The 14,184-nt window shown below is 42.9% G+C and overlaps 1 pseudogene; it reads left to right on the forward strand.

The window, feature by feature from the left end:
• Nucleotides 1-2,054: 2,054 nt before the first annotated feature.
• Nucleotides 2,055-9,926, forward strand: LOC116926959 (annotated as a pseudogene).
• The last annotated feature ends 4,258 nt before the right edge of the window (nucleotides 9,927-14,184 follow it).

Below are 14,184 nucleotides of genomic sequence, written 5' to 3' on the forward strand. Positions count from 1 at the left end.
CAAGGAATGGCGTTGCCTGGGACGCACTGACGCTATTGTTTGTTCAACGTTGTCATATTTTCTAAATGATGAAATTACATATTTATTTCTTATTCATTCTAAATTACAAATATTATCCAAGAATAATCATAAAAAATTTATAAAGAACGGGGCACTGAAAATATGTAATATAAAAATGCAAATATTAGACTATGCCATGTTTTGAGTTTTTGACATCAGTAAGAATTGCAGCAATAGCAGTCCGGACGGCAACGCCTCACAGCGTCGTCTTATCTGCTTAATACTACAGACTGTCAAATTGTCAAGGCTCAAGGAGTGTGTGTTTTAAAATAGAATTGGAAATTTTTCGCCATCATTCGTTTTGAAATACATTTTTCTGGCTCATTTTCATTCATCAATAGGTATATTTGTTGTTTTGAGTCAGTATACCACAAATGAATTAACAAGGTTTGTGTGTCATCGCATCAGTAGCAGCTTAAGCTGCTTGTAGCAGCATTAAGATTATGGTGCAGTGATAATTCATCGTACATTTAAACCATTTGAAAGGTTACAGTTTTTTTATCAGTTATACGATTCTCTTACTTACTTCCATTTAATGAAAATTCAGTTTTCAAGAAAAATTTAATTTGTGTTTGTTCCTCTTAGATCATGGCACCAATTAAACGGCCAAAGCGTTACGGAAGATACGGCGCAGAGCCAGGTGGCAAAGCCTGCAACATCCCTCGAAGCACATTTAATGGGTGGCTGAGGACAACTGGAGAACAGTCACAAATCGTCAAAACGCCCTCTTCAGCACGAGCAGCAGAAACAAATGCAGACAACAACAGAAATATAGATGAAGACAACCGTGATCATTTACCACTACACCATCCATACATCATGTATTACCTTTTTTCAGGAATTATGTGGCATAACGTTTGAAATTCTCTTTTCAGTATTAGTAACACATCTTTAATTTTTTTTAGGAATTCAGATGACGAGTTGGATACAACAAGACAGTGTGTGGTGGTTGCAGGTGACGGAAAAGCGCACAGCCCTCAGCAATCGACGCCTTCTCCAACAGTAACTGATGATGAACCTATCCACCCTTCACTTGTTTTGGGTAAAGGAGAATTACTATTGTCACGTGGTCAATGACCACGTTATGTGATCCGGTATGCAATGCTACCTGACGTGTGACGTCAGTGTTTCCCCCCCCATATATAGTCCCCCGTGGTCGTGTATCAGGAGGCAGTCTTAGTCTTGTGAACCGTCAATACAACATACTGTTACACTATCTCTCATTCTAGCTTTCTACATCCGCTTTAAGTTGTCAAAGTCTTGCCTTGATAGCTTGTTGCACAAACCGACGCAAGAGCAGCACAGAGGCACAGCAGCAAAGTCGACGACCACAAAGGACGAGACAGCGGATTCGCAGATCGGAGCCAACCTCTGTGTGTCTGTGGTGACTCCCACGTAAGTTCTAGTACGTGGGAGTCACCACAGACATCCACCAGACAACCAACACAGAGAAGGCCCGCAGACGAAGAAGGAGACCGCTCAAGCCAAGGATCCCGACTATCGTTGACGTAAGACACCTCGGACCTCACAGGACACCCGCAAGAAGAAACCCTGCCCCATAGCCCAACAGTATCTCGAGAAAACGAAGTATTCGCAGATCAAGACCTTTTTTCCCCAGTACAGAACGCGGAGTTTCAACCGGAAGACGAAAGAGACGAAGACGAGCTATATACACCACGAAGACTCTGGAACGAAAGGAGGGCCGAATACCAACCAGCGGCAGGCGACACCGAACTAACCTACAGACAGCTTTCGTCAGAGTCCGACGAGGAATCAGACGGCACCGAGGGTACAGTTGGCCTACTCACAAGCTTCAACTATACAACACCAACCACCAGAACAGCAACAGGAAACCGAACTCTGACACCAACGCAGCCGGAAAATAACCCGACACTAGCGAACACACCAACAACAGGAAGACCGTCACCCCAACACCCCACTCAACACACACGATACTCGACCCTACCAACAGTTCGGAACTCCCGACGACAAACATGGCCACCGGACTTCTCAAGTTCAAGGCTCCCCCTGTCTTCTCGGGCAAAGGAGGAGAAGACGCCGCCGACTGGATGGATCGATACGAGGTACTAGCAGACTACAACTGGTGGACCGACGCAGACAAACGAGCAAACTTTGGCATTTACCTCGAAGGACCAGCAAGACAGTGGTTCCAACGCCTGACATCACCCAACGGGTGGGGAGACACTGCGGGAGTAGCAGCCACCCAACAACAGACCAGGACACCGGCGATAAGCGGAATGCGTTCCATCTTCATAAAAGAATTCCTACAAGATAGCTATGCCGGATATCAAGAAAAGAAACTTCGGAACCGCAAACAAGGCATAAACGAACCCGCCGCAAAATACTAGGGGAGACCGGGGTTATGTTGGACATTTTTTAATTTTTTCCCATTAACGGTAAAAGTTATGAACATGAAATAATTTCATATATATTTTCTTGAAGTTCATTATACTGTAGTCATTTTTAATTTTTTTCAAAGCTCTAAGACTGTAACTTTATGAACAGCTGAATTTAAAAAAAAACACACCAATAAAAAAAAGTAGAAAAGCGGGGGTAAAACTGTACAAGCAGGGTTGAAAGCTGGACAAAGTTAAATAGATATCGATACGATTAATTTCTAATAATTTTGACAAGTAAATGAATTACTTCATCCAATACACTATTCGACTTTGTACAAATAATTTTTAATTTCAATTTAATAGTTATGACATTTTATCGATTTAAATGAAGGGGGAAAGTTGGACAAATTTAAGAGGAGCCATACTTAGATGAGGGAATTATTGGTGTATTAAGTATCGATATATAATCGATTGTTCCTTCCTTCCTAAAGTTTTTGCAGTTTAGTCAAATGGGCAAATGGCTTCACATGTCATTGATCAAAATTTGTTCCTTGGTGAAATTCCTTTTTACACAATTGATTTTGTCACAGGTAATAATATTAATTCCAATAAAGTTATTGATAGTTTCTAAATTATATCTTTCTCTAAATTAGGAGAATTAACATATTGGTTATTTGACGATTGTTCTGGAAAGTATTTCAATTCTGCCACAGCTGAGTTTTTCGTGTGTGAGACTAACACCTATTCCGATAACTCCATTATTTATGGTCAGCAACGTTTAGAATAACGATCATAAGTATGTTTTTATTTTTCCCCAGGTTTTGATTTGTATAACATATGTTGATGTCTAGAATGTAGCCTACCAATCTTATGCGATAAGTTGTGTTAATCATATTGCTATACAAACCAAAACTGGCTATGTCTGATAAACAATTTTTATTTAACGATAACTTACTAAAGTTCTTTCTCTGTTTTTTAGCAAAATACCAAGAAATTATTTGAGAAAATCTATTAATCCAAAACCATCTGAAGAATCACTCCGATGTGCTGTCACTGATGTTCTTAGTGGACGTTGTACAATTAGAAAAGCTTCTGAACTTTACAATGTCAAGAAATCTACTGAGGCTTTTTACAAATCACAGCATACTTATGCGAGTGTCATGGCAGCCACATCTATCAAGAGACAAGATCATCACCTTAAAATATTCACTTCCAAACAAGAAGGCCAGCTTGTTTCGTATTTAAAAGAATGCTGCCTTTTCAATCATGGCCTCTCTACAAAAGAGACGAAGAAGCTAGCGTTGTCATTTGCAATTGCAAATAATCTTAATATTCCTGAAAGTTGTAAAGAAAAAGAAGAGGCGTCATCAGAGTGGCTGGGAGGTTTTTTAAAACGTAATCAGTCGTTGTCAATAAGGAAACCAGAAGCCACCAGTCAAGCCCGTGCTGCTGGATTTAATGAGCCTGTTGTGCAACTATTTTACGATAAATTAAACGAAGTATACGTCAAGCACAAATTTCCAGCACACAGGGTTTGGAATGGAGATGATCCGGAAACCCTACAGTTCTGCCACCGATAGAAGTCATAGCACCAAAAGGAATGAAACAGGTAATGAATAAGAAGATAATTGATTGTAGAAAAGTTACTTTAACGTTAATTCTTTATTAGGTCCAGCAAACAGTTTCTGCGGAGAGAGGGGAAAATGTAACTATGCTAGCCTTTGTTAGTGCTAGTGGTTCTACGATTCCACCAATATTCGTTTTTCCTCGCAAGAAACCAAATCCCAATCTGTTACTTAGCTCTCCCGTTGGATCGTTAGGATTACATAACGAATCTGGTTGGATGACTAGGGGAAATTTTCTCGACAGCTTAATTCATTTTCAATACCACGTGAAGGCCACAAAGAAGAATCCAGTATTACTGCTAATAGATAATCATTCCAGTCACCTTGAATTTCCGGCTCTTCCCTAGCAAGACAAGTTTTCTCTAATCCAAAAACGATTAATACAGGGTTGTAGATCTTTTTACGCAGATCATTTTTAATATAGGGTTTAGGGTGTGCAAATGAGCGGGAGTGTCCGTAAAACGCGTACAAAGTTTCAAGTTTTACGGAACTGACGCGCTGCCCAAGCCGGCCAGAAGGGGGGTCGGGCGGGGGGGATTGCGCGTACCCATGGGAGAGGGGACAGTGAAGGGGGGTTTACCTGAGCCACACCATACGGACCCATGTTTTCCCTTTGCCTCGCATGTTAACGGTGGTGTAATGGTTAGCCGGTTAGCCGGTGATGCGAAAGATCCGAGGCTTAAATAACGTAGAATTTCTAAATTACATCCCTAAATATGGATTTCAATTCTAAACATACTTATATTGTTTTGAATCATTAACTCCTACTAGTTTAACGACAAATTGATTTGTCCAACCTTGGAAACGTCCAACATAACCCTGGTCTCCCCTACTACGAGATAATAAACTTATGCCGATTGATGGACCCTAACATGTCCGAAGAAGTAAAACTACACCACCTCTACGAAGGACTAAAACCTACATTGGTGGAGAAAATCTAGGTCCTACAACCCAAAACTTGCATCGACTTCCTAGCAGCGGTAAGGAGACACACCGAAGCAGCCGAACTAGCATGCAACAAAGGATGGGCCGTCCACATGCTAGAAGAAGAAAGGGAGAGAGAAGAGGAAACAAGAGTCGCAGCAGCAACCAGCAGGGATAACGAGGAACCCTCACTCAAGCAACTTCTAGAAGTCGTGCAACAACTACAAGGAGAAATAGTCGCTATGAAGAAACGCGGGGGAAGGAAGGAGAGGAGCCGAGCAGACAACGGGACAACACAAAGCCAGAAGGAAGCAACACCCCCACGAAGGACAGCAGACGGACGGCCGATCTGTTTCTACTGCAAAGCCAAGGGGCACATTAAGAGATACTGCCCGGAAAAAAAGAAGACGATGACAGACGTAACAACACGACCGTAGCAATGATTAGCACATCTGACGAAGAAAATGACAAGGAGATACCCCTGCTACAAATCGACGCGGGACAACTGCTGACAGAAGAAGTGATAATTGGAACAAACGAAACGAAAAAAAAGACCGAAGCGGTAACCGATACAGGAGCAGCGGTATCGATCATATCCCCCAAACTAACAGAAGAAATGGCCATAGAACTCAAGACCTGGGGCGGGCAAAAAAATCGTAATAGTAAACGGACAGCGAACACCCCCCTTAGGAAGAGTGGTGCTGACAATAACCATTGGGACAACAGTCCAAGCGAAGGTGCTAGTACTGGAGATGCGAGGGATCAACCTACTCTTAGGCAACGACGTGCTGAGACGTTTTAAAAAACTGGAGATCGAATATGGCAAGGGGAAACTAAAGATGCGATTCGGCAATCTAACAGTACGGATGGAAATCGAAGACCAAACACCAACACCGGCCGCAAAGATAGTAGCAAAAAGCGGGGCAAGAATCCCAGCAAGATCCATGGTGGCCGTGGAGATAGAACAAACTGAAGCGACAAAACCAACATTGGACGGCCGCCCCTGGATGATAGAACCAGCAACCAACCACACATCAGGACCGACACCAGGAAGAGCCCTCATGCCTGGCGACCGAACAACGGTATGGGTCATGATGACAAACCTGGAAAACAAATCAGTTTACATCCACAAGAAAATGGTACTAGGACACAGAACCGAAGTGGCGGGAATAGGCACAGAAATAGATGCCACAGGCAGAGCCAACGGACCCAGAACATTAAACACCGAGCTGGAAAAAGGCACCACAAATATCCTTGACTTCACACCCAGCATAAACCAGGAGCTTCCGGCAGAGGAGAGGAAGGAGTTCGAGGAAACACTACGAGACAACACCGACTGTTTCGCGAGGGAAGGCGAGCGACTAGGACGTTGCAACGTCGCAGAGCACGAAATCCAGCTAACACCCAACGCCAGACCCATCTACCAGACCCAACGCCCGGCGTCGTGGAAGAAACAAGCCATCCACAGAGAAATGACACTGGACATGCTGAAGAAAGGCGTGATTGAAGAAGCCACCGGGCCATGGAGCGCGAGGACACTATTGATTCAAAAAAAGGATGGAAGCTGGAGATTTTGCCTTGACTTCCGCCCATTGAACAATGTTACAATATTTAGCGTATACCCCATGCCCAGCATAGACGGAGCGTTGACCAGGCTACATGGTGCCAAAATATTCTCAGTAATGGACTTAGAAAGCGGGTACTGGCAAATACCCATGAAGAAAGAGGACAAAGAAAAGACAGCCTTTACCACCGCAGATGGATCCAACCGTCATGCCGTTCGGTCTCTGCAAAGCCCAAAGCACATTCCAGCTGACCATGGACACGGTACTAGGAGGGCTACGATGGACCTCGTGCCTCGTATACCTTGACGACATCATCGTATACGCAGGAGACACATAAGAACACATTCGACGACTCCGACTAGTCCTTGCCGCACTACGCAAAGCAAATCTGAAACTCAAACTCGTGAAATGTTGTTTCGGGGAATCAGCAATCATATCACTGGGTCACAAGATCAATGCCGACGGAATCAGCCCTGACCCCGGGAAAGTGAGAGCCGTGCAAAACTTTCCCACACCACCAACCATAGCAAGCCGAGCGGAAAAAGTCAAGTTCATCAAAAGCTTTCTCGGGCTATGTTCATACTACAGGAGACACATACCAGGATTCGCCGAGGCAGCGAAACCCCTGTTTGACTTAACCAGAGAAAAGTCGCTGTTCATCTGGACGCCAACACACCAGGAGCGTTTCAACAAGCTGAAACAGATGCTAGCAGACTCAGCCACACTAGCATACCCGGATCCGACGGCCGAATTCGAAATACGCCCAGACGCCTGCGCCTACGGCATCGGAGCAGTCCTACTCCAGAAACAGGATGGTGCGGAGAGACCCCTGGCATTCGCAAGCCTTTTGATGTCACACAGTGAGCAGAACTACTCCATAACAGAAAAAGAATGCCTGGCTCTCATTTGGGCGATCAAGAAATTCCGACAGTTCATCTTCGGATCCCCAATAAGAATTTTCACCGACCACCACGCACTATGCTGGCTCCAATCAAAAACGAAACTTTCAGGCAGGTTAGCCAGATGGGCCATGACAATCTCCGAGTACAAGTACGTAATAGCTCACAAAGACGGCAGCTACACCAGGACGCGGATGCCCTATCCCACTACCCCGTGAGCGAAGACGACGAGACCCTCGACAACACGTGGGCGGGACACGTCAACGCGGTAGGCGTAATGACGCAAGACAACCGAGAAGAACTGACCAGAGGCCAGCAAGCTAAATGGGCATACGTGTTTAGAAACACAGAAAACAGGAAGGAAACGGTCAACTATACGATCGAGAACACCTTCTGTATCGTATGCGAAGAACGGGAGAAGAGGAGACGGACGTCGAACTGCGGCTCTGCATACCAAAAGACCTGAAGACCACAATCCTACAAGCCTGCCACGAAGACGTTACATCCGGACATCTCGGAGAGACACGCACCCACGACAGAGTCACACAACGCTACTACTGGCACCGGATCACCCGAGATATAGAAAACTACATTAAGGCCTGCCCAGACTGTCAGTCACGGAAGAAAGGAAAATACAGACAACCACCCGGGATCCTAGAGCTGACACAAGTAGAAAAACCATGGGATCGCGTAGGAATGGATATCCTTGGCCCCTTCCCCACTTCATCGCTAGGCAATCACTACATTATTGTAGCGGTTGACTACGTCACCAAGTGGGCGGAAGTGGTAGCCCTGCCGGTCGCAGGAGCAGAACAAGTTCCAGAGTTCTTCGTGAAGGAGATTCTGCTACGACACGGAGCCCCCAGGAAGCTGACGACAGACCAAGGAAATTGTTTTGTCGCGACCATGATGCAACGAGTACTTGCAGCCATGGAGACCAATCCCCAGATCACCACAGCCTACCACCCACAAGCAAACGGACTAGTAGAGCGACTGAACCACACCTTGGCGGACATGTTGTCCATGTACGTGAGCAAGGATCACAAACATTGGGATGCCACGCTGCCGTTTGTACGGTTCGCTTACAACACGAGCAGACAGGAAACGACCGGCAAATCCCCTTTCTTTTTAATGCACGGCCGGCACCCCGTACTACCAGTGGATACCATCTACGGGGTGACCCCAGATCCGCATCAGCTAGTTCCAGTGGAAGCCGGAGGACCAGATAAATACGAGATATAGATGATCGGAAACCTTCAGAGAGCATTCGCGGAAGTGGACGACCGGAGCCAACGGGCACAACGGAAGTATAAACAACACTACGACACACACCGCCGAGAAGGAGAAAAATTCCACCCGACACAAAAGGTGCTAGTCTACAGTCCTACAAGGAAAGTAGGTCTCGCCGAAAAACTACTCCACCGTTGGCATGGCCCGTACAGTATATTGCGACAGATAACCCCACTTAACTATGAAGTCCAACTCAACAACAGCAAAAAAACCAAGGTGGTACATGTAGAACGCCTCAAAAGCTTCGTCGACCTCACCCAACCCGCAACAAATACAGATGGCGGAGCACAGTCAACGGACAGAGGGGGAAGCGAAGAAACAACAAACAAGATGTCCAAAGTAGAAGGACTAGCTCACCCAAGGAAACAACTGACAGAGACGAGAGTTAGGTTCACAATACCCCCTGAAGAGCCGCAACAACCCACCGCAGAAGCAGACGAATCCGTTATCCGTGAGGAGACCCACCAGAACCGACGATACCATTACGCATACGCAAAAAAACGATTTGCATTGGCGACGACACTCCTATATAGTATGGTACTATCACTGAAAGTACACACACCCCCGGCAGAGACAAGAGCACAAGGGATAACAAAAACACAAGCCACCTGGTGGTCGATTGCATTACTACTGGCAGCAACGAGACAAACACCCATAGATGGCGCACTCGAGGTGAAACGGTCAACCCATGGCGTTATATTCCAATCTATGGGAGAACGTTTCTTCTCCGATTCGGAATGGGTTGTCGTCAACGACGTCTCGTTTAACCAAGGAAACAAAGTAACAAATGAACTCAAGATGTGGCTAATTGAAAAAACCAAATTACCCGTATTAGGCAGTTCCAGCAATAAGGATTTCCAGAGTATGTTACCATCAGCAAAGACGAACGACCAACCGTCCAAAATACAACCTCAGGACATACTCAGCTACAATCAATCCAACGCCGAGAAAGCTCAACAACAGTTAACAACAATTGTCCGTGACCGAGCGGTATACGAGTTGACAAGACTAGAAACAATAGAGAGGAATTACCAAGGCCTAAAAACATCTATCAGACAAAGTAGAAACAAATGAGGACTGGTCGATGGAGGAGGCAAGATCTTGAATTGGCTATTCGCTGTGTCTACGACAGAAGATCTAGACAAAGTCAACAACCAAGTCGCCAAACTATCCACCGAGACGACGGCCATTGTCCACGCCTGATGCCGAAGAGGACAAACCCTCGGCTACCTAGTTGCCCAAGAGACCCCAGCCGACGATTACATCCGCTTCGAGAACTGTCAAGCGTTCCGGTAGAAACTTCACCTACCCCAGCCTCATCGTTGGAGAGTGGAACTTCCTTTGTTGGTGAAGCCCTAAATTTTGAAGGTCCTATTCCAAAGGACCATTTGACCAAAGAAGCTGACAGTCAGGGTGAATAAATCGAGACTGCAAGAGATTCAGACTCGGATTCAGAAACCGAGATCGTTTTGAGAGCTGCAAGTCCAGTTGTTCCAGTCAGTGGACAACAATTTATAGTGCCATCCGGGCATATTGTGCAGCCACAAAGACAAGCTATGGCAGCTGTCAGAAAATTTATTAGCCCGCCTATCTTTCGAGTTAGTCCGGATGAAGATGCGCACCAATGGATGGAGCGTTACGAGACAATTTCCTCCCATAATGGATGGGGTGACGCCGAAAAACGTAATAATTTCAATATGTACTTGGACGATACTGCAAGAAACTGGTTCAATTGTGCAAGGCTCCCGAACGAGTAAATGGTAAATCATAAACGACCGGAAGATATGCGATTGCAGCGCCTCTTTCGTGGCCGAAGGCAGGCGGTAAAAATTAAAAAAAAAAAAGGAAAAATCCTTAAGACTATCCGGGAAATACAAGAAACATTTAAACAAGTAAGCGCAACCGGAAAGAAGACAAACGAAGGAGTACAAGTCCCTTATTTGCCAAGAGGACGCAAGCTGATTTTTTTAAGTCTCATCAACCTTCGTGGATCGCAGAAGATTAGTACAGTCGGGTCACCTGTCTTGAAGAAGGGGGACCTGTCGCGGGTGAAAAGGGAGATTGGTTATCTCTTCACAGAGATGAGTCATCCGCTCCTTGGACAACGCTGCGATCGTGGTGAAGATATTATCGGGAGAAGTCCGCTCCAAGAAAGATACGCAGATACGCAGTCCGGAAGGGGAGTAATTCGCGCGACGGTATAAAACGCTGCCCCGAATCTGCGTTAGATGAGTCTCCATCGGGTGAGCACCCGGAGCTGGGCTCCGTAAGAGGAGTTCCCTGGTTTCCCTAGAGTTCTTCAGACGCTTCTCCAACTTTTGGTAATGGTTATCCCTTTTGTTTGCGTTAAACCATTGTTTAGAATTTAAGTCATCACTTGTTGTATTCGTTTGTTCTTGTTCCAATACAACTCGTGTGACATTGCTCGTTGTTGGGTGCAACATTTCAATTTCTAAATTTGTGGCTAACATCAACTGGTACTCCTTATTATATACATCTTGCCGAATGGATTGATCAAGTTTTATTATCAATCAAACCGCGAAACGAAATAAGACGAACCCCAAGATAGATCGCAAAATTCCTCTATGTGTTGAAAGCTAGTGAGCACCGAAATTGGCTCTTATTTTACTCTCCAATTGCTCTCAAAGGGATCCTTAGTAGTACTTATTACAATCATTGGCTATTATTGGTAAATGCATTTCACTTATTGTTGGGGAAAAATTTCACATTTTCATATTTAGCCACGGCAAGGATGCTTATTCACAGATTCATTGAATTAGTACCTAGTTTATATGGGCAGGAGAATTCTAGCTACAACATACATATTCTTCAACATGTAATCGAACATGTTGAACGCTGGGGAGCTCCATGGTCCAGTTCATTCTTTATATTTGAAGATGCCGGAGGCATGTTAAAAAATGAATTTCATGGTACAACCTTCGTCAACCATCAAATATTTGGCCGTTTTTTAGCAAGAAGAAATTATAGAAATATTAGTAGAAAATTCATTCCTTTTGCAGCTGATGAAGTGCGTGATTTTTTGTGAGTTCCTAGATTCACCTTTGTCATTTCACGTAGACGAATCATCTAATTTTATTTGCCAACCACTTGGGGGAAAAGAAATTGTGTTGTTGTCAGCATCTGAATGGTTAGCTGTGAAAACCGTTTCACCAAATTTAAATTGCATGTTTGCCTTTTCTTACAAGAGAATGGCAATCAAAGGGCAACAATTTACAACAAAGTTTTACAGTGAAAATTATAAAAGAGATAACTCGGCTGTTTCGCACGGTGAAAATATGCGGAAAGTTTATGAGATTCTTAAGATTATTCTATTAAATACAAAATGTAATTGCCAGAATGATAAAAATTATCTGATTAAAAAAAAAGATCGGACAGGGCAGCAATCTGATTATTCAAATGTGATAGTATTTAAAGCCAAACAGTTAGCTTTAAGTCAAGTGCCCTCCATTTATGATCCTGTTTCCTCCATTAATCTAACTTCCTTTATACAAGAAGTGAAGAGAAATGTTGTATCCCCAATTGTAGACATTGATTCTGCATTAATTCAATTTAAATGTTTGTTGATGAAAGATATGAACGAACGAGAATATTGCTTAGAAAACAACTTTGTATTTGAGAAAGATTAACTGTAATGCATAATAAACCAATTAATTCCTAAAGGTTATTTGATTTTTCATTTATTAGATATTGATAAACAATTATTTTGGTTCTCTTTCAATTAATTGCCAATTAATTTATTGGCAATCAATTAATTTGCTAAATATTACGATTTGTTTAAGAATAATTTGCAACAGACCATTAATTGCGAATAAAATGTTATTAATTTCAATTAATTATCTTATAATATAATTATCTTTCAATTAATTGCCAATTAATTTATTGGCAATCAATTAATTTGCTAAATATTACGATTTTTTAAGAATAATTTGAAACAGACCATTAATTGCGAATAAAATGTTATATTAATTGCTTAGTTATAAATTAATCAATAATTTTCCAAATTAATGAAGTGATTTCGCAAATTAATTGAAATATTTCGGAATAAATTGGCTGAATTGTCAATTAATTGATAAAAATTTTGACTTGGGGAGCCTTTTGTGCTTCTCACTTCCTCTATATGCTGATCAATTTTTCCAAAAGAACGCCTCCTTATGGCCAAAGTAGTTGCGTTTGTTTTATGACTTTTGCTATCTTCGTGCTGTCGAAGTGAAGAATCACCATGCTTCCAGTTTTTAAATCCCACACAAGGATCTCCAAATGTTGTTAACGATGGCTATTAAAATAGGATGCAATGAAAACAAAATATTTTTCCCGTTGCCGGGAGTAAAGAATCCAATCCCTAAAAACTTTTAACTAATTGATGTTTTTCTGATCCGTTGGAAGTACTCGGTAAAGAAGGCCTTTCGAAAATTTTCTATTTTGGTCACCAAATTTTTGCAAGGATGCCTCAAAATTAGACTTATCGTCGAGGTGCTGACAGTTTTCTGGGCCGATTTTAATCCAATAGTCTATATCGTCTTGACTTAATTTCCCCCAAAGTCCAGCGTCATTAGTACGCTCAAGCTTAACTGATACAACTGCTTCAGTTGAATTTGAAGCTCCCAAACACGAATGGAAATCGATGTCAACAACATTATGATTACCTAAATGATTTTCGACACGATCATCGTGAATGTTTTCATGTGAAACAGGAGAATCAGTAAGAAAATTAGATAAAGGACTTGATACATTCGATTCGATTTTGACTTCATCATTTTCTTCATCATGAACATCCATTAAAACTGAAACTGAGGCAGAGCCGTTTGAATTTAAATCAGCTTTTTTTCCAAATCCAAATTTGCTAAGTTTGGGTATTGAGTTTAATAGATGTTTCTCTTTTACATCTTTAGTTGCCTTAGCCTTACGATTTTCTGCCCCACTTGGGCGACTTGACTTTTTCAAGCCATTATCTAAATTTTACATAATTATTTTCGAAACTTAGTACGAGTGTACGACTTAGAAGTCTATTAGCAAATTAGCTTCTTCTCAACCGACGACTCAAGAAAAACTGAGCCGCATGAGGCGCATGTAATTTCCTTTCCCACGAGTACCAGAATCCTCAAGGGACGCGCAGAATTGCCAGAAGACCCCCAGGGGCCCAGTTTTGACCTTCTGCTTTCAAAATGAGAGAATTCAAAGATAAAAAAAAAATATTAAATTTTTTTTTTTTTCGAAAACTATTTTTTTGGCAGTTTTCAACAAAATTTGCGCCCTCCCAGTCCTTGCGCCCCTGGGCTTCAGCCCCGGTAAGCCCTATGGTTAATCCGGCACTGCAAAAAGCGATACCAAAGACCCCCCAAATTTCCAAAATTTGAAAAATCCCTAACTTTAACATAAAATATCTCCAGAACGGCAGGGAATATTAGAATTCTGAAAGAACAGGCAAATCCGGAGTCAAAAA

The sequence above is a fragment of the Daphnia magna genome, linkage group LG7 (genome assembly GCF_020631705.1).
Source record: "Daphnia magna isolate NIES linkage group LG7, ASM2063170v1.1, whole genome shotgun sequence".
Classification (NCBI taxonomy): Eukaryota; Metazoa; Arthropoda; class Branchiopoda; order Diplostraca; family Daphniidae; genus Daphnia; species Daphnia magna.